At 40.8% G+C, this 20,864-nt stretch overlaps 1 long non-coding RNA gene across 1 annotated transcript in view; it reads left to right on the top strand.

Moving 5' to 3' along the window:
- The window catches only part of LOC143840673 (uncharacterized), a 49,233-nt gene extending 28,579 nt beyond the window's left edge, over positions 1–20,654 (top strand). Inside the window, exon 3 of the long non-coding RNA XR_013232302.1 lies at positions 20,625–20,654. This is a non-coding gene — a long non-coding RNA (uncharacterized LOC143840673). The remainder of the gene's footprint in view (positions 1–20,624) is intronic.
- The last annotated feature ends 210 nt before the right edge of the window (positions 20,655–20,864 follow it).

Genomic DNA, 20,864 nt, shown 5'->3' with positions numbered 1-20,864 from the left:
CCTTTGGAACTACTGTGGAGGATGGGGGGGGGGGACTTGTTTGTTCTTTTAGTGTCTTTGCTTTGTGAACACAAAGACACATTGGGGACATTAGAAACTGAATAGCTGTTCATTACTCAATTTAAAAATCATAAGAAAAGCCAAATACTGATTTCAGATATATAACTGTATTTATGAAGGTGCCATCAAAGTCAGTAGCTGTCCTGTATACATGGAAATATAGTTTCAGCTGAACCTTTTAAATGTTGCTCAGGAAATGATGCCAGTGCATTCCTCTGTCAAATAGCTATTCCATTAGTTTATAGAGCTCCTTATATGTTGTGATTCTAGCAAACTGAACTACAATAATGTATCTTTTTCTTCAAAATTTAGTTTGGTTTTGACAATTTCTCTAGCCAGTCAATATAAATAACTTCCTTGAAAAAGCTTATAGACCTTTCATAAGCACTGCATTCTTGGGTTTTATTTGTTTGCCTTTCATAAGATTATTCATTTTAATGTATTTACCTGACAAAAATAAAGTGAAGGACGCACTATCAAATATCTAGCTCAGAAAAGCAGAAAGAATGACATAGGAAAGGGAATATGATGATCTATTACTTTTGTGCATGGGGATTTGTTTCAGTCCCCCCACACATGCACTTAATTAAAAGTGTTTCATGACTGAATTGTTTCATATGGTTTTGTTTCATTATTGTTGTTTCATTTTCATAAATCTGATTTTTTTTCCATTTCCCATTTACTTTAATGCGACACCCTCCCATTTTCTTGTGTTTGTACTTTCAAAGTTTACCATCCAAATTGGAGGAAAAGCCAGTCTCTGGCAGACTTTAAGATATGCATATACCTGTGTTTCAGACAGATAGAAACAATGGAAGGTACCCATGTTTAATATTAAGATTTATGGGGAAAACAATAGGAAAGATTCCAAAGCATAACACAGACAGCATTGCAATGACTTATCTTGGAGAACAATAGTACGAGGAAGAGGTAGACTGTCAGGGTAGCAGAATGGATGGCACAATGAAAGTAAGGAATCTAGGAAGGCAAGCAGTGATATGAGGCTCCTGAGATGCATCTGGTTGGATGGGGGATTTATTTATTTACAGTATCTATACCCTACTTTTGAGCCCTCATCTGGGTCTCCATGATGTAAAACAGGCCAAAAACCATTAAAACCAGCAGAAATAATATAAATCATTAAAACAATTAAAAATATACATACAAAAACACAACAAAAACAATTAGACAATTAGAACATAGAAATACATGAAGGAGGGATCACTGAAAGAATGTCAAACATAACCAAAAAATTTTCACCCACTGGTGGAAGATAACACTAGAAGAGAATGATCTCACAGTGGCCAGATCTTTTTTCCATAGAAAAGGCCACAGCTGGCTAGCCAGTCAAAGCTGGTAAAAGGCACTCCTGGGCATAGCTGCCACCTGCTTATCCAGCAGTAGGCCTGATTCCAAGATAGCCCAAACTATGAACATGTTTATTTAAGAAGAGTGCAACTCCATGCTGAATGGGTTATACCTTAAATTCTGGGTCAGATGTTCCACTCACCAGATTCACTTCCATTTTGTCATGATTACCTTTCAGTATCAGTCCAAATCTACTCCAAAACCTCACATAGGCTTCTACAGGGTTTCTACAGCCTTCCTGGGATTGTCAAGAAGAGTGAGGTAGAATCACATCATCTCATCCAATGGTTTAATGTAGATGATAAATAGCATAGTGACCAATATAAAATCTTACAGGACACTGCAGGCTGAAGGCCAAGGAGCTGAGCAGCAGAACCCCAACAATAGCTTTTGATACATATACTCCAAGTATGACCAGAAAAAAAGATCTCAAGGTTCTATCCTAGAAAGGGGGTCTAGTAGGGTACCATAACTGATGATATCAAAAGCCACTGAAAAGGCCAGGGGACTAAACAGTCATGTTTCTTCTATCCATCTATGGTGCTGGTCATCCACCAGGATGTCTAGGGCTGTTTCAATTCCCTAGCCATGCCTGAAACAACATTGGAAGGAATCCATATAATGTGCTTCATCCACAAATGTTTGAAGTTTTCCAGCTGGCATTGGTACAGTCACTTTGCTCAAGAATAGAACTGCTCGAGCCACCAGGAGAAGGTGGTATACAAATGTAATGCATAAATAAATAAGCAAACAAACATTTTAGATTGGTTGATACTTATTGAAAAAATTATGGATCCAGGGTAGATTTCTTTAAGAGGGATGCAACACAACCTGTTTTTAGAAGAGTTGGTTCTTATATACCACTTTTCTTTACCAGAGGGAGTCCCAAAACAGTTTACAATCACCTTCCCTTTCCTCTCCCTACAACAGACACCCAGTAAGGTAGGTGAGGCTGAGAGAATCCTGATATTACTCCTTGGTCAGAACAGCTTTATCAGTGCTGTGGTAAGCCCAAGGTCACCCAGTTGGCTGCAGGCAGCGGAGTGGGGAATAAAACCCAGAGGGTTTTTGTTGTTGTGGTTGTTGAATGTTCTTAAGTTGTTCATTATAGCGCTAGTGTGGTACCATTAAGATCAATTGACCATTGAGACCAAAATGAGATTGGTGTTACATAGAAACTAGGAAAGAAGTAGCTCATTGGGCTGCAGGTGCTCAAGGCATCAGTGATTGGTGTGACAGATGTTGCTTCTTTCCTCTTGTTACTAAGTAAAAACACTCAATTTAGAATTCTCTGAAGAAGAATGCATGGTAGAAAAGGGCAGGGAGAATAGTGGCATTCAAGAGAGCACTATGGACTTTGCACACAGCATACCCTAGTGATTCAGAAGTGCAAGAAAGAGGTGAAAACCGAAAGAAAGCAGTTTTCATCAATTCTTGTTCAATCACACTTCTCGAGTATGTCTGAATGGTTATATAAAGTCTGCTAGTAGTTGGTTACTATAATGTGTCCATCTCAAATGACAAGGGGGAAAACTCATTAGCAACCAATTACTAGAACAGAATACAAAGGCAGTTTGAAAAAAAAACCCATATATTACAACATTGGAGAGATAAATGCCCACTTCAATAATCCAGTTAACTGAGTTTCTTACAACTTTATCAATATTTGAATGTACATCTTATATCAATTGTGCATTTTAATATGCCCGGAAGAAGGACAAAGAGTTGTTTTTATACCCCACTTTTCACTGCCTGAAGAAGTCTCAAACAGGCTTACAATTGCTTTCCTTTCCTCTCCCCATAACAGACACCTTGTGAAATATGTGGAGCTCAGAGAGCTCTGACAGAACTTCTTTCTGAGAAAGCTCTAACAGGATATGACTAGCCCAAGGTCACCCAGCTGGCTGCATGTGGAGCATTGGGGAGTCAAACCCAGCTCTCCAGATTAGAGGGTGCCACTCTTAACTAATACACCAAAATGGGTGTCGTGAATGTCCAACTGAATGTCCATTTATTTGTTTCCAAAATATATACCCTACTTTTCTGTCCTTAGAAGAGGCACCAATACAGGTAATAAATTAAAAATTAAAAACATAAGTAATACCACACAAACACCTTCCTAAAATAAAAGCTCCAGTAAGGATGACTTGGCATCATGACAAGTGATAAACAGGTGGGTTAACAAGCATCTCTAAATATTTTTTTTCAAAAAGCCCTGAATAATTCAGAATATGTAAGTAGGTAAAGAAAGAAAGAAAGAAAGAAAGAAAGAAAGAAAGAAAGAAAGAAAGAAAGAAAGAAAGAAAGAAAGAAAGAAAGAATCTCTGCCCATAAAGTAGTCAAGACATTTCAGATCAACATCTGTGATGAGTCAAGAATTATACATACAAATGCATGAAACTACTATTCAGCTATTCAGAGGTAGCACTGTTCTGCATATGACAGTAATAGAACGAAGAACTCACTGTACATAGTCACAGCTGAACCTATCCCGTTAAAATAGCCTTTGGGATTTTCCAGCTGTTGTACTAAAACCTCTCTCAGAACAACCCTTACCATTTCATTGACTGGCAGGGTGGTATAAGGCCAATCACGACGTGAGTCATTTCCTTGGCATAAAACAGGCCACCGTTTTATTAACTACACCAAACTAAGGGTTGGCCTGGCACAAGGGCTGGCCACAAACTGCAGCCTCCACTAATTTGCAGCTACTCTTTGTGATGTAGAATGAAAAGCAATGGCCATTCTATTTTATTTTCAACTGAAGGAGATTATTATTTATTATTATTATTTATTGAATTTCTAGCCCACCACCCCCGCAGAGGCTCATGGCGGGTTACAGTATACATAAAATCCCCAATAAAATTACCCCTAAAAATATAAAATACAACATCCACAAAAATACCATGGCGGAAAAGATTAACTAGAACCCCACTCACTATCATCTCCAGAGGTGGGACACAGGATGTCATGCCACTAGCAGACTAACATAAGAATAACCTAAAAATAGCCAAACAAGGGGGTCAAGATCTTCCTTAATGCACTGGGCTCAATCATAGGACTGGCAGAAGAGCTCCATCTTGCAGGCCCTGCGGAATGTTGAAAGCTCCCACAGGGCCCATAGCTCTTCCGAGAGCCCATTCCACCAGGCAGGGGCCAGGACCGAGAAGGCCCTGGCCCTGGTCGAGGCTAGGCACACTTCCCTGGGGCTGGGCATAACCAGAAGATTTGCACCCACAGAGTGTAAAGCTCTGCAGAAGGCATAGGGTGAAAAGCAGTCCCTCATGTATATGGATCCCAGAACGCGCAGGGCCTTAAAGGTAAGAACCAAAACCTTGAAGCAGATCCAGGCAGCAACTGGCAACCAGTGCAGCTGCCTCAGCACAGGCTGGATATGGGCCCTCCAAAGTGTTCCTGTGAGGAACCTAGCAGCCACATTCTGTACCAGCTGTAACTTCCAGATCAAGATCAGGGGCAGGCCCACGTAGAGCAAGTTACAGAAATCTATTCTGGAGGTGACCGTCACATGGATAAGCACACTTCCTGGTCTGCCCGCCTACAACCCAGCCAAAGGACCTCCATCTTGGAGGGGTTAAGTTTCAGGTGACTCTGCTTGAGCCATCCAGCCACAGCTTCCAAACATCTGGCAAATGGTTCCGGGGAAGAGTCCGGGTGACTGTCAATCAGGAGATACAGCTGGGTGTCATCCGCATATTGATGACAACCCAAGCTATAACTTCGCACCAGTTAGGCCAGAGGGTGCATGAAGATGTTAAACAGCATGGGGGAGAGGACCGAGCCCTGAGGGACTCCACACATGACCAAACTGGGCCTGACAACTCTTCCCCCACTGCCACTCTCTGGGTCCGGTTTAGGAGAAAGGAGCGTATACAGCTCAAGGTTGTGCCCCGTATCCCCATCCTGGCGAGGCGGCAAGCCAGCAGTTCATGATTGACCATGTCAAACACAGCCAACAGATCGAAAAGAACCAATATGGCTGAGCCACCCCGATCCAAATGGCAACGGAGATCATCCATCAGAGCAACCAGCACTGTCTCCATCCTGTGGCCAGGACGGAAGCCAGACTGGAATGGGTCGAGTGCCAAAGTTTCTTCCAGGAACACGAGGAGCTGGTCTGCCGTGGCCCTTTCATCTACCTTCCTCAGAAACACTAGGTGAGAGACTGGTCGGTAACTGGCTGGGTCCTGTGGGTCCAGCAATGGTTTCTTAAGGTGAGGACAAACCACTGTCTCCTTAAGCAGCTTAAGATGAGTGTAATTGCTGCCGATGAGTGTAATTGCTGCCAGCTGCATTGATGATCACTTGGTTCAACCAATGTTTTATCTATCCAAATGGATATTGAGTGACAGCATTACCCATGTATGGAAGAAAATTTCCCTGTTCATATGTTACAGATATATGTGCATACATCTGTTGGTAAGATGTCTGAAGGAAGACTCACTTTACAAATGCAATAAGGAACCAGTAACTGGATACTGGATACATCTAAATCACTTGTTCAGCTGGACATAACACAGACATTTTCCAACATGCATATTAAAAAGTGGGTACACTGTACACTGTACACTGTAAGAGCCTCTTGTGGCGCAGAGTGGTAAGGCAGCTGTCTGAAAGCTTTGCCCATGAGGCTGGGAGTTCGATCCCAGCAGCCGGCTCAAGGTTGACTCAGCCTTCCATCCTTCCAAGGTCGGTAAAATGAGTACCCAGCTTGCTGGGGGGTAAACAGTCATGACTGGGGAAGGCCCTGGCAAACCACCCCGTATTGAGTCTGCCATGAAAACGCTGGAGGGCGTCACCCCAAGGGTCAGACATGACTCGGTGCTTGCACAGGGGATACCTTTACCTTTACCTTTACACTGTACACAGATTGTATGCATATTCGCTGTAACTTGCTCATAGGCTTACACAGCGGAATCAAATGTGTTCAAAGCAAAATCAATTTATTAGCAAGATGATACAGGGATGACCATTGGTTTCAGGACAAAGGAGCTTGTGCAGTCTACAATTCTAACTAAGCAACAGTAAGCAGGGACTCCTTGGGACATACACGGATGGGGGCGGGGGGGACGTCAGACTGTTCCATTGTAATGTATAAATAAATACAACTTGAGTGAACAAGTCTTGTACAAATAGAAATTGTTGTTGTTCACTAAGAGTTTGCTACTGTGACCACTGAACAGTAATGTATCTTGGCCTGATACATGAAGAGTTCATTACATTTGATCATAAAGATTAAAAAAAAAACCTTTAGAACCTAAGAATTTCAGCATAGTACTTCCTTTGAGACAGAGACTCTGATGCCTCTTATCTCTTGGTTGGGGTTAACACAAAGCTCCTGCCACGGTGACCCAAGAGCAATTATCTTGCCTCTCTATTCAGGATTTGAACACCTGACATGAAGATGACCTTACTAAAGAGGCAGTATCTCTATGCACAGCCTCAATCTGCCACTCAGTCCTTCCTGAATCTCCCTCGCCTGCTGCCGTTCCCTAGAAACAGCTAGTGAATATGATCAAGTTTCCCATTAGAGTCTAATCTTTAGGATAGATCAGGTAAATGTCAGAATGTTATTCCTGTGCTTATGAATAATTCAAAAATATTTTAAAGTAAAGCTATTATTGGCACCATGGTGACCTGAAAGGAGTTTAATTTTTGAAATACTATAAATGAATTTGCTAGTGTTTTTAAAAAGGGGGAACATTTCTGAAAAGTTTTCAGTCTTTAGTACTTGGCCTTTTTACTATCAAGTCCCCAAATCATGCATTTTAGAGTTCTGAACAAAATGGTTATATGTTTAAGCTTCTGGATTTGGAATGTCTTGTTGCATATTAATTTGAATGACAAAAAATAGGGGCTGGGGATGTTTTTGCTGTTTGTTTGTTTTAAGCCAAACAATGAGTTTACCATAAATGGGGAAAGTGTGGCCTTAAAATATTATTCTGTCTGTTACAAGCTTCATTACAAGCTTCATTACTTCTTACAATGTTGCTTCCCTTTGTTTGCCCTGCAATTTCCAAGAGTATATTTTGAATTCTATCTTCTTTTTCTGTTGGCAAAGAATGACTTAAGATGATTTTTCAAATTCATTTTCATTTGAAAGTATTCTTATATAATAAATTTGTATATATATTTAGACATCTTGCAGTGCCATTCTAAGCACATTTTCCTGGAAGCTAGCCCCATACTATAGACTTGGTCCTGAGATACCAAGATGGCAGAGTCCAGGATTGGGGGCTTCTTGTAGCTTGCACAGAGCTACCAAAAGCTAACCAACAGGAAAATAAGATGCAAGCTTGCAAGGACTCATAGTTGAGAGTTGATGCAGAACTACCTCCATGACCCTCCTCTGATGAGGTGGGTGAAAGACATTTCCCTGTTCCCAGCCCTCAGAGGTCACCTGCACCTTTAAGCTCTGAATGAGAATACAAGCTCAGAGGCAAAATGCATGCCTCCTGGCTTGACACTAGTTCCCTTCAGATTGTAATGAGGAGTCTTTGCAGGACTGTGCCTGAAAAGCTGGCATGGAGCTATAAGGTCTCCCAAGAGACACTGTAAGTATACAGCAGATGGTGAATTGCTGACAATACTTTGCCTGATACATAAAAGTCTGACTTTTGAACCAGACAAATTTGCTTTTATTTACTTCTGGAACTCTGGCTTCGGACTGGAACAACTCTATACTTGGAAAGCCTCCCTCAGCTGTATTATCTCTGGACACCAGTGAAAGACACTGTAATCTGATACCAGGAGGTGGCAAGATATACACCCCCCCTTCTTGCCACTACACATGGTCATCATTTATTAATACCAACAACTCAGCTCCATCCACCCCAATGTAGTAGCTTCATCTATCCTAATTAGGCATGTGCCCTTGAAGCCACCTCGTGCATTTCTCCCTTGCACTAGTTGCTCACGAGCTGGATATGAACCCTGGATGGACTGGTTCCAGCCCCCAGGCCATATGTCTGCTGTGTTAAATAGATGAACTCAGGGTCAAAGGAGACGTGACAGTGGTCTTGTGGCCATCACAAGTATGCCAATTTAACATTATTTTACAATGCTGATAATTGGGCTTGTAGTGCTATAGGTTCAATCACTCTTGCCCACCATCCCATAACACATCAAATACTGAAACAATTGCAAACACCACTGCCCCACAGCTGTTTTGGCACTTGAAAAGATGCAGGGGTCAAAAACATTGTACTATGGGCCCTTGCAGCATAAATTAATAATTGGTGTCAACAGTATATCTCTACAATTCGCCCTCTTACATTTTGACTCAAGGAATATCACTCAATGGCAGAAATAATCAAATGGTGAAATAGCACTAAAAAGTGACCGTGAGTCAGCGAAGGCTGCAGTTGGCGCTGTGGGTGGGCAGGACAGGAAGGATGCGGCAGAGTATAGGATGCTAGGGAGGTGCAGGCTGGCAGCGTGCACGAGGCAGCAGTGTGAGGAGCAGTGTTGCGAGCTGCCTATTTAAGGCACCTCATGGCTGAGCTTGGCCTCTCCGCCACTGTGAGCCGTTCAACAGCATCCCACCCACCCTATGTTTATGCTTTCAGGTTTTTGTGTTTTATTGTCACAGCTGTGGGATAAGAAGGGTATGAGGTTGAGTTTTGGTCAGGGACCAGTTTGTGTACTGGGATCCTGGGGCTGGGGGTCTCAGTAAGAGTCCAGCTAATACTGAGCATGACCTTAACCAGCTAGTGAAGGTCAGGGGCTCAGAGCCAGGAGGTGGGAATGGTTGGATGAGGTGGACACCAAGCAACCATTTCCTGGCCTCCTCCCAGCAGAGGCCATCAAGGGGCAAGGGACCCATTCTACCAACTGGGAGGGAGGGTACACAGGATACTTAGAATCATAAAATCATAGAATAATAGAGTTGGAAGGGACCTCATGGGTCGTCTAGTCCAACCCCCTGCACTATGCAGGGCACTCACATCCCTATCGCTCATCTACTTGAACCTTCCATGCCTTTGCCTTCACAGAATCAGCCTCTCCGTCAGATGGCTATCTAGCCTCCTGGTTGAATGAGCTACCAGAGGAGATCAGGATCCTGATGGGACTCGAACAGTTCCACAGGGCCTGTAAAAGGGAGTTGGTCTAATCATATGAAATTAGACCATGCAAATTTGTTTGGACGCATTTGACCATTTGAACTTTCTGAACAAGCAGCTACTTGAGCAACTCTTCATTCTAAACTAAATTACAAAAACTTTGCACATTCTTGTTAGTTGTGAAATCGTGTCCGACCTATCGTGACCCCATGGACAATGATCCTCCAGTACTTCGTGTCCTCTACCATTCCCCGTAGTCCATTTAAGCTTGCACTGACTGCTTCAGTGACTCCATCCAGCCACCTCATTCTCTGTCATTCCCTTCTTCTTTTGCCCTCAATCACTCCCAGCATTAGGCTCTTCTCCAGGGAGTCCTTCCTTCTCACTAGGTGGCCAAAGTATTTGAGTTTCATCTTCAGGATCTGGCCTTCTAAAGAGCAGTCAGGGCTGATCTCCTCTAGGATTGACTGGTTTGTTCGCCTTGCAGTCCAAGGGACTTGCCAGAGTCTTCTCGAGCACCAGAGTACAAAAGCCTCAGTTCTTTGATGCTCAGTCTTCCTTATGGTCCAACTTTCACAGCCATACATTGCAACTGGGAAGACCATAGCCTTGACTGAGCACATTCTTGAATAGATGCTAAAGAAAGAGCAAAACAAACAAACAAAAATAAACCAGCCAAAGAAACTGTGATGGACTCCACTTCTGAGCATGAGCCAGCTTCAGGAATGCCACTGCCTGATCATTGTCACAGATTTTGTAAGTGCAAGGTTCTCACATACTACATGGTATGGTGCTCTTACGTGATGTGTAAACCATCCATGATGATCCCGAGAGAAATGTAAATAAAACAATCTAATAAATTGTCAGCATACTTTAACAGCAGCAACCCAAAGAGCTCCATTCTGCATTGTTCCATCAAAACTACTGTTCATTTTGAATTGCGAAGAAATAATAAAATGTGAGCATAGATGCTATACTAATACCCAGTTTCCAGGAGGAACTACTATCATTATTTATTAAATTTTTATACCGTCCTAACAAATGGCTCAGTGCACCACACATCAAAGTTATATAGACAATACAAACATATAATTTATACTATAATTAAGCACTTTAAAATTCCAACATTATACTAATCATTAAAACATAATTAACAGTTATCCAGTCTTTAATATTGGCTCATTCCAGATGTTCGCATTGGGCATTTCTGATGGGGGTTCTTGAGGGTTCAATAGATCTTATCAGATCACAATCCCAACAGAAAGCTTGGCAGAAGAGCTCTGCTTTACAGGCCCTGTGGAACTGTGCTACCAACAACAGGGCCCAGAACTAATGGCCAGGACAAAAAATGTCCTGGCCCTGGTTGAGGTCAGACATACTTCCTTGGGGCCAGGGAATTGCCTGAGCATAATGCTCTTTGAACATTGAGAGATAATTACCAGCTGGTATTTGACAGGGGTGTGACACTCACAATCACATAGCAAATCTGTGCTGGATTTTTGAAAAATCACTGGAATAACAGAAGGATGTCTATGTCTGCTTTATTGACTACTAGAAATCTTTTGATTGTGTGGATCACAACAGATTGTGGGAAGGCCTGAATAATTTGGGGGTACCAGTGTATTTGATCAAACTGATGCAGTCCCTCTACGCAAACAAAGAAGCCATTGTACGTACACCATTTGGTGACACTGATTAGTTCAAAATAGAGAGAGGAGTGCACCAAGGTTTTATTCTTTCTCTCTTCCTATTCGTATGCTGAGATCACTATGAGAGAGACTTAAAGAATCAAACACTGAAATTAAGATTTGAGGAAGGAATATGCTGATGCCACTACTCTCCTGTCAGAAAATAAGGAAGACCTAGAACAGCTGAAGTAAGTAAGAAAGTTGGTATTTTCTTATACAGTAAAAAGACAAAAATAATGACCACTGCAAAAAAACAGACATGTCACAATAACGATTAATTGTAAAGAGATCAAATGCATTCAAAAATTCATTTTTCTTGAATCACAAATTGATGTGACAACTGCAGTATGGAAATAAAATGTCTAATTGCTCAGGGTCACTCAGCAATGATGAGCTTGAACCAAATATGGAAAAACAAGAATATAAGCCTCTCTACCAAATATAGATTATCACGATATATCATATTGCTGATAACAATATGGCTACGGAAGTTGGCCAATCAAAAAATTAGACAAGGGAAGAATTGATTCATTGGATCTCTAGTATTAGAGAAAGCTTTTGCGGGTTCCATGGACAGCAAAATAACAAATAAAGAAATACTACCGTACATAAAGTTTGATGTATCATTGGAAGGCAAAATCACAAAACTCCGGCTCACTTATTTTGGCCACATCATGCAATCCAACTCAATGGAGAAAGCAGTTATGCTGGGATTGGTCAGTGAAAAAAGGAAACGAGACCAACAAAGGGTGAGGAGGATGGCTGCAATTGGGATGGATACAGGCCAGAACATTGCACGACTGAGGGAGGCAGTATGGGATCGGGGATTGTGGCAGTAGCTGTACCATGGGATTGACAAGAGCCAGACTCAACAGAATGGCTGACAACAACAAAAATGCTCTTTGCATTCCCATTAAAGAGAAACAATAGATTCCACCCTTGTAGCCCAAGGATTTTAATATTACCAGCACAATGCAGGAAAGAGCCACTTCTCATTTCCTCCCATATTTTATGACTGTTGTTACCAGTTGCAATTTTTATGGTATCCCAATCTGCTTTCCCTGGATTTCTTATTTCTTTTTTTGGTCAACCAGAAATATGAACTCAGGCAACAGTAGAAACATGTTTTTTTTCTTGTCTAACTACCAACAGGCACCATAAATTGGCCTAGGTTCACAAGGAGTGAACTTGGATATAGAGGATTTTACCTTTGATAATGTTAACATCTGTACTTAAGGCTCTCTTTTTTCCACATAAGAAAGAAAACTATGAAAGCTGAACAGCAGTAACAATTTTCATGAAGTTGACTCTTTAAGCCCTAAAGGCAAACTCACAAAAGGAAAAAGGAATTTTCAGCCTATTGATCTTATAATAAAGGGTGGGGAAAATGTGTGTGGGAGAAAGAATAGGTCATTTATGCTATAAAATGTTGCATAGGCAGTCAAAATAGGAACAAAAATTCATTTCTTTAGAACAAATAACAAGCAAGCAAAAATTAACCATCCAAAGAAACTTTGATGGACTACAGTTTTTAAAAGCTTAGAGATGCTGTGTAAACAGATAAAAGACTTGAATGGTTAATTCTTGATAGAGCCAGAGAGTCTTTAGTGATAAGGTTTTCCAAGATATCTGATTGGTTAGCATCAGCTGATCAGAGAAAAACATTGGAACTGGATGCTGAGGAGAATTCAGACTGGTATCATAGTTAAGAAGACTCAAGTACAGACAGTTTTGGAATTCAGCCATAACTGAAAGCAGTTTAGCACAGACAGGAAAACTGTGGAAAGTTACATAGAGATTGGTTACCAGTCCTGGCCCAGATCAAATTCAGGGTTTTGGTTTTGAACTTTTAAGGTCTTGGGCCCAGCCTATCTGAGGGACTATTTGCCTGCTCATGCCCCCCACAGAGCACTTCACTCTGCAGGCACAAAGGCCCTAAGGAAGCATACCTGGCCTTGTTCAGGGCCAGGGTCTCTTGGGTCTTTGCGCCAACATTGTGGAATGAGCTCCCAGAAAATCTGAGAGTCCTGACAGAGCTGTCACAGTTCCATAGAGCCAGAAAAATGGTGCATTTTTGGGTGCTCCAATATCGGATACTATCAAGCTTGAAAGAGTCCAGTCTAAATTCCTTCGGGCACTCCTCCAACTTCTATGCTTTGTAACCCATGGTGCATCTGGAAACAGGAATGTTAATATTCCAAGACAAAATCTGCCTGTCATCAATAGGAATGTGGCTGAAATTAATACATAATCCACAGGGTATAGTTTCTTTAACCCTGAATGACAACTTCCAATCATCTTGGACTAAAGGTGTCCATGGACGAATCCAAAGTCTGGGTTTCTCCATACACTTATTATCCAAATTAGCTCATGATCAAGCTGCATCATTAGTTAAGCAGCAGATACGGGCAATCAACGTCAACTGGACATGAGTAAAGCTCCAACTTTGTAGAATGTAGAATGTGTTAAAAGTTGTTTATTGTGTCTAAGAGTATCTGGAGTATCATGAAAGACATTATTGCTAAGAAAAATTGGCTTGGCCAGTCTTAGGTGACATATAGACAACCCTCCTCCCCCACCAACACATCTTCTTCCCAACATAAGCTATTCCCACAGCAGAAAGACTCTTATCTTCAAAGGCCAGCCAAACAAAGCAAAATTGGCAGTTTTACACCTAATGGCCAAAAGGCAGCCATAACTACTTGCAAGAACCATAACATACAGAATAGGAGACAGCATTGTGAAGGACATTTTCTGCTTACTGGAAACATAATATTCTCTCTCTCTCTCTCTCTCTCTCTCTCTCTCTCTCTCTCTCTCTCTCTCTCTCTCTCTCTCTCTCTCTCTCTGTGTGTGTGTGTGTGTGTGTGCATGTGTGTGCTGAGAGTCAGGAGAGGGAAAAGTTCAGGGCTACATGACAACAGTTTAGTATCATTAAAAGTGATGCAATATTACTACTCAGTCTCTTCACTGGATCTCTGCTAAATGGAAAATTAAAGTTGACCCGTTCTTCTTCAGTTTCTACCCAACTATTAAGTCAATAAAGAAGTCCACTGAAATTTCAATACAACTGGGGGCTGTAATACATTTCTTTTTCTTTCAACCACTGACATTTGGACAGATGTTCCAGTTGACTAGCAGGATGGCAAACTTGGCAGGCAAGGCACAACTCCAGTATTGGCTTTAGCATGGCCACAGTTTTTATTAATACACACCTTTCTACATGAGGGTTGGCCTGGCACAAGAATTGCCCTCACCTTGCAGCCATCTGGCTGCTTGAACGCACAAGGGCCCAGCAGCATTCTAGGTCCTGCTTCTATCCCTGGCAGGAGAGCAGACCCCTTTTGCCAGCTGGAACACCTTCCCTGGGAGATGACCTTATCAAGGGCTGGTGGACGCCCACCTCATTTGGCTTCCTCAGTCGCCTGGGGTAACCAGTATGCAAACCAGCCTGCCCTCCCTGCCAAAAAGCTCATTCTTGTGCCCCTAAACCTCAGCTGTGACAAACTGAACTTGAAATACAAACTTGGTAACACACAACTCATGAAATACAAAACCACATAATGGGTGGGTGGGAGGGAAGCTGTCCTGCCATGTTCAGAGGTGGAGGTTGGGGCTACCACATGTGGCACCTTAAATAGGCACCTGGTGGTCCTGCCTCTCCCATTTCTGTGCATGTGCATCAATCCAATGCACACCCAGCTGGGCCATGTAACCAGCGTGTCTTTACCAGCCTGCTCTCCACAGTATCCACAGGCAGCCTTGCTTTAAGGCAGCTGCCTTATATGGTTACAGAATAATGTGGATGCAAATAGTCATTTACAATAACATCCTGACAACAACCACTTGGCAAATTGCAAGTCATGTTTGCGTTACCATTGTTTGCACAAAACAGTTTTAATTAGTTTGAACTTTGTTCCTTGGATACTTATTTTAGGGAGGTTGCTGTCATCTACCCCAACTCTGATGATGAACAACATTAGGCTAGGGACAGCAGCATGGAGAAAACTTTGCAAATAGGTTGATGAGTAAGCAGCACTATCTACCTTGATTGTCATTGTAGCAATTGTGGAAGGGCTTCACTAGATCTGGGCTAAGGCCTGTACATGGAGATTGGATTATGTTCTGAACCAGCACCTCTATGGGTCGCTTTCAGTATAGCTAGTCAAGTACATAGTGATTGATGTAGTTAACAGGACATTCCTGAACCAAAAGATGCTACACAGATTTTTATGGCTTTTTAAATTTTCCTGTTGTGTCAAGTTGTCAAGAACATGTCCAGGAATGGTTCAGATGTGTCTCGATTAATTTGAACATGATAATTTTACATTATTAAAAATTGTATTTATTTGATTTCTATCCTGCCACTTTCTGTAGACTTTTCATGTGGTTGTGATGCTTTTTCTTTTCTTTTGCTGCAGCAGCCACCTCCTGTCACTTGACTGCCACCACATCCAAATCTTGAATGGAGACTTCCTATGCGGATGCCTTTGTGTGTCTTTGCTTGTTATGGTCAAACATGTTTCCCCTGCTGTTTACTAATGCTTGTTCAATTACTCTTCTAAGTCTCCCCCCAGTATGAAGCAATTCATTCTATTAGAGCATGACGCTAAGAGTTTAGGCTGATAGAATTGATTTTGAAATTTAGAAATCACTTTGGAGGTTGATGACCAGCTATGAACTAACCTTGTTGAATATGCATCTACTGAGGATGTACAACAAGCATTGAGGCAATCTGATCATCAGTTTGCCTCTTGTCTAACAGAGGATGCTAAGCAAGGTAAGTTTGCTGATGATAACAAGATCACAGGACAAACGACTGTGTTTATAATGCCTAATACAGACATCCTAAGCTAAGTTATACCTTTAGAAATCAATTAAAAAATTAAAAGTAAAATCATTAGTTCAAATAACAACAAACCTCTAACTTCAGACACATCTATTTTGCAATTTTCATTTTAGGAAATCTTAGCTATGTCTTTAACTCAGGTCTTGTAAATTTGTCGCACAATACAAGATACAAGTTCAATCATGGAAGAAAAAGACTTTCCAATGTGATTGTTTTTTTGTGTGAGAGAATTGATTTCTGATTTGTGCATGTCACAAATTTGTGAAAGAATTGATTTAAGATTTGTGCATGCTGCTCAGGATCCAAACCTCATAAGCTGAGAAAAATAACAAACACCAAATAGCAATAAATAATATGTAGTTTTTTTGACCTCTTTTAAAATCCCAGTTTTTGCAGTATTTGCAACTGCTATACTACTCTGTGATGTTTTATGCATAGTGGCAGCCATGCTGGCTGCTACCAGTTTCTTGTGGTGGGGTAGCATGCCCCACTGCTTATTGTGTGCTGATGATGGGGGAAGATTTTCCCCAGCATACACAATCTTCCCCAGAGATCTGCATGTGCATGCAGAACTCTGGGCACAAGGATTCCGCTATGCTTCACCATGGTCGTAGGGATATGACAACCCAATCCCACCTTCATGAAAGGTGCAAACATGCTCCATTGGACTATTTAATACTTCAGAGCCAATTGGGCATTTTCTGAGATACCATAGCCGGAGGAGGACAGACCAGGCACAGATCTGGCTGCCAATGGCAGCCACAGAAAAAAAGGGAATGTAAAAAATAAGCATTCCCCTGATGACGGATATCAGAGACCCTAACGTGGGTCAGGGGATGGGGCCAGGCCACTATCAATGCCTTGCATCAGTGTGAATTTGCCCCATTGCTGTGTGAGCACCAGCCCTGCTTTTAACTCCCTCATCAAAAACCCTGGTAAACAAACCTTAAGGAATCTTTTGAAGGTAAGAGGGTTTGCCATCATTCTAGTCAACTGGAACATCTGTCCAAATGTCAGTGGTTGAAAGAAAAAGAAATGTATTACAGCCCTTACCCCAGTTGTATTGAAATTTCAGTGGACTTCTTTATTGACTTAATAGTTGGGTAGAAACTGAAGAAGAATGGGTCAACTTTAATTTTGTCACATCTTCAGAGAACCCATTCCACAATGAGGGGATGATGATGGAAAATGCCCAAGCCCTGGTAGGTGAACAACCCAAAGTAGGGAAGTGCCCAGCTAGTGTAAGGTAGTGTTAGGTAAGCAGCCTCAAAACCACAGTTGGTACACTGATTCTGAATTCTGAAACTGTTTTTCTCCTGAGAGATCCCTATCAACACCCATTTTGATTGACTGTTTCCTAATAAAGATATAGAGGCAGAGACCTTTATTTGTCAAATAACTGGAAGACAAGATACCCAGAACAATATGGTATTACTTTTCAAATTATGGAATTATAGCATGCAACTCTAACAGCAGGAAGAAAGGATATTTCTACTAGCTACTACTCTCCCATCTCAGTGTGTTATTTCTAGTATTCTAGGATATATTTTAAAATATATTTTCCCATCATTCATTCGATGCCTAGAGGATCTCAGGTTCATTTGGGAAAAGTGTTTTCCATGAGAATGTTCCAAAAGACTTTAAGAGTTTTCTCAGAAATTTTGTAGGGTAAGTATGGTAGCTGTCACTTTTACTTTTATTATTGTAATCTTTAGTATTGTTTAATACCTTTACTTCAAGGATTTAAGACCACCTTCTCACCAAGTCAACTGGGAGATACTGCCACATACTAAATAATATTCATAGATGAAATTTATTACTTCCTTTGTAGAAGGATATAAGGAATATTTCCCTTTCTTCCTTTATTGTTTCCTTTACTTTATTATTATTATTCCCCCGTTGTACAATTTTTCATGCTACTATGAAATGCAAACTTATTTTTATCACAGAAAAATAATATGCACAATGATATAAAACATATTTCAATTTATTTAGCCCTTTCTGGGATAAAGTCCAATTATGGTCTTTAAAGTATTCCCTAGCTGATATTGTTCTTTTGCAGAAGTTTCAAACTATGCTTTATGATAAAATTGACTTTAAATACTGTATCTTGCCTCTTTGTTTATTTTAAGGTAGCATTCAGAAGGTATATTCTTGCTTAGTTACATTTATATGTAGGAAAAAAGATTTTGAAATCATAATCATAAGAAGCTAACCATATTCTAGATATTAATATAAGCAAGGCAATCTACATTTCTCTTGTTAAGTGACCCAACTTCTTTTACAAAAAACAAACTAAAATCAAGAGCTTTTTACAATTGTGTAAATTATCTTTTTTGTTTGATAAGAAGCAGCTTAAAAAAAATCAATGTATGGATTCTACCATGATGCACCCAATCATTCCTGTGGCTGATATAAAAGTTATGTGTAGTGAAAATTCTTCCTCTGATTAAACACCTGGTAGACAGAAGTCTTGTACTGAGTTCATAAACTCATTGGAGGATAACACTACATTTTTTGTGATAGGGAAACAATGTAACAGTTCCTCATGAAAAGCCAATCACATGGAGACATATTGCATATAATCTTTCCTCTTAAATAGAAGAAATCCTACCATATGTGTGTAAGACCTTATTCTGATTTGAAGTTTCTTAAACAGTGGAGAGTCCATTTAAGTTTGCAAACTTAAGTTTGCAAACTTAAATGGACTCCAGGGAATGGACTCCAGGGAATGGTAGAGGACAGGAAGGCCTGGAGGATCATTGTCCATGGGGTCGCGGTTGGTCGGACACGACTTCGCACATAACAACAACAACAAACAGTGGAGAAGGTAATTAAACTGACATTTCAGTATACTTTTGTAGTATCAGCCTAGTTTAATGTATGGACCATATATTTATTTATGAAGTTTTATCTTTCACCTCCATTGTGCTAGGCACAAATTAGCAGATGCAATGTGAATTTCTAGAGCAGCTACTATGAATAATATTAATTCTACTGAATGTATATTTGAAGAAAGCTATGCCCTGGGAAAGTCCATTTATACAGCTACATCTCAGAAGCTGATGAAGTAATCTGTAATTACCACAATTGGTCCTTCTCCCTATGACAGTCCACTGTTTCACATGTGAATCAAACCTGTCATAGACCAGATCATTGGCTCTTCCTCACCAAGAGAATAAGCCAAATACTCTGCAAGGCTGAAGTTGTGGAACCATACCAGCATGTTATTCTTTTGACACCATCAGAAGTTCCCTTCAGTCACGAGGAACATCCTCAGGAGTCTGGAAAAAGCTTATTCACTTGGACCATTTATGCACTGGAGGTTTCATGCTGTGCTATAGGATGGAGTTTTAGTCGTGGCAGGTTGCCCCACCTCTTCCTGCCCCCCACATGGGGTAGCATTTGGCCTGGTGTGCCTCATCCTCCCCCGACTTGTGCTCCTGCACAGGAGCTCAGGCAATGAACTTCCCAGTGCATAAATGGTCTTAGAGTGTCATCTTGGTTTCTTGACAAGGGACACTTCCTATCATTGTTTCCCCTTTCCAATTATTGCACTGTGCAGCAATATCTTCTATGTCTTTCTCTGCATGCATTTGTCATGGCTTTAAATATGGCTTTAAAAAACACAGTTTTTCAAGACTTTGTTACAATGGGATATCTTCTATATAAAACATGGAAGATTAATATTTCTGCTACCGTAAAACAATGTAAACGGATATATATGTTCAAGTTGTTGGAATTCTGCTGATTGAGAAGAACGTTATTTTGATGCTCCTGGCATCTTGAATTTTGTCAAGACAGGAGGATAGTGTGCTTCTCGCTAGGATTTCTTTGTTAAAGTGCCTAATTTTACAGGTCATTAGGGTACTCAAGAGGTTAATGTACCCCAAATCACTTCCCATATGTACAATGGAGCACTTTAATGATAACTCTAATGTTTTGCCTCTTGTAACAGGAGATGTATTATGAAAGTTACTGGGACAATGGACGAGAATGAATACCTTCACTGAGAGCTCCGAACAACCCTTTTAAAAGTCTCAAAAATGCAATTTGGGGCATGATTGAGAGTAAAACTAGGACCTTCAGATTAATCTGAAATGAAATTATGCATATTTACCTGCTCTTTTTCTCTGGCTTTATGAAATTGAGCCATGGAAACATTAAAAAAATTTAAATGGTTATTTTTAGAAGTCTGGCAGATGAGTGGAAGATGAGCTTTTCTGGATTCATGTGTGAGATAAAGGGATTATATGGAATATGAAGAAAAAGAATAAATGTCAAGGGATAGGCAAGTCCTAAAATTGAGGCTAATTGTCAAAATATAGGAAACCCCAGGGGAATTATAATCAATCTCCCATTTTCTTTGTTCTATTGAACCTGTTGCAGTTGGAAACTGAGAACTTGTTTGGAGCAATGGATGCGGGATATCAGTGCTGAAATTTTCCACTAGTCTGTTTTTGTCAATCAGAATCAGACCACATGTTTTCCCACCTGTGGAAAGAATGAATCATACAACCTATGCATGCAAGACGCTAATGAAAGCAATTCGACTTTGTGTTCTATTTCCCACAACAGCCTTTCACAAAAGCTTCCCAATCCAGTGCAGGAGGTCAGAGGATCCTCATGAGCACCATGTCATGTGACACAATATTCTGTAATAAGGACGGGAAAACTGATGAAATTACCATCTTTGCATAAACAGACTTTCGACCATCAAGCATCCTCCAGAATATAGGTGGGATGCATTCTTCAGATTTTGGCTCCTCTGTAAGCAACACAATTATCTAATGGTGACCCTCATCATAAGATTTTGGG

Source organism: Paroedura picta, chromosome 6, assembly GCF_049243985.1.
Source record: "Paroedura picta isolate Pp20150507F chromosome 6, Ppicta_v3.0, whole genome shotgun sequence".
In the NCBI taxonomy this organism is placed as follows: domain Eukaryota; kingdom Metazoa; phylum Chordata; class Lepidosauria; order Squamata; family Gekkonidae; genus Paroedura; species Paroedura picta.
Note: the sequence above shows the minus strand (reverse complement) of the source record. Positions and strands in the feature narration are given on the sequence as shown.